The following is a 1,334-nucleotide window of genomic DNA, read 5'->3' as shown; positions in this document are numbered from 1 at the left end:
GCCTGTCTTATATCCGTAATACACTGTCATCTCCAATAGTGACTTTCTTGGCATCACCGTACTGAACCGTGTCCTTAAGGACAAGCAAATGAGGGTCATCATACTGACTCTCTCTGATAATGATCATAAAGAGAAGACTGAGAAACCACACAAGCCAGAACTCAACTCGGCTCGGAAATATCCAATCTAACAAACTGGTTGGCCAAGTCCTGAACATCCAAGGCTAAAGGCCTCTTTGCTACTGGTAGATATACTAAACTGCCCAAACTCTCCGCCTTGCGACTCAAGGAATCGGCCACCATATTGTCCTTCCCGGGATGATAGAGAATGGTGATGTCATAATCCTTAAGCAACTCCAACCATCTACACTGCTGCAAGTTAAGATCCTTCTGTTTAAACAGATGTTGTAGACTCCAGTGATCGGTGAAAACCTCACAAGGAACACCATACAAATAATGCCGCCGGATCTTCAAGGTATGAACAATAGTTGCTAACTCACGGTCGTGGACATGATAATTATTTTCATGCACCTTCAACTGTCTATAAGCGTAGGCAATCACCCTACCGTCCTGCATCAACACCGCACCGAGACCAATGCGTGACGCATCATAATATACCGTATAGGACCCCGAACCAGTAGGCAACACTAACACTGGGGCTATAGTCAAAGCAGTCTTGAGCTTTTGAAAGCTCTCCTCACAATCTTCGCTCCACCCGAACGGAGCACCCTTCTGGGTCAATCTGGTCATAGGTGATGCAATAGATGAGAAACCCTCTACAAATCGACGGTAATACCCCGCCAAGCCAAGAAAAACTCCGAATCTCCGTAGCAGAGGACGGTCTGGGCCAACTCTGCACTGCTTCAATCTTCTTCGGGTCCACCTTGATCCCCTCACTCGATACTACATCACCCAAAAATGCCACTGAATCTGGCCAGAATTCACACTTCAAAAAAATTTCATATAACTTCTTCTCCCTCAATGTCTGAAGCATAGTCCTCAGGTGCTGCTCATGATCCTCCCGACTCCAGGAGTACACCAGAATATTGTCAATAAACACAATGATGAAAGAGTCAAGATAGGGCTGAAATACATTGTTCATCAAGTGCATGAATGCTGCTGGGGCGTTGGTCAGCCCAAAAGACATCACAAGGAACTCGTAATGACCATACCGAGTCCTGAAAGCAGTCTTCGGGATATCTGGCTCCCGAATCTTCAAATGATGATAACTTGAATGCAAATAGGTCATCAATACGTGGCAATAGATACTTATTCTTCATTGTAACCTTGTTCAACTGACAATAATCGATACACATTCGAATAAAACCAGCATTC

This window comes from Nicotiana tabacum, chromosome 4, assembly GCF_000715075.1.
Source record: "Nicotiana tabacum cultivar K326 chromosome 4, ASM71507v2, whole genome shotgun sequence".
Classification (NCBI taxonomy): domain Eukaryota; kingdom Viridiplantae; phylum Streptophyta; class Magnoliopsida; order Solanales; family Solanaceae; genus Nicotiana; species Nicotiana tabacum.
Note: the sequence above shows the minus strand (reverse complement) of the source record.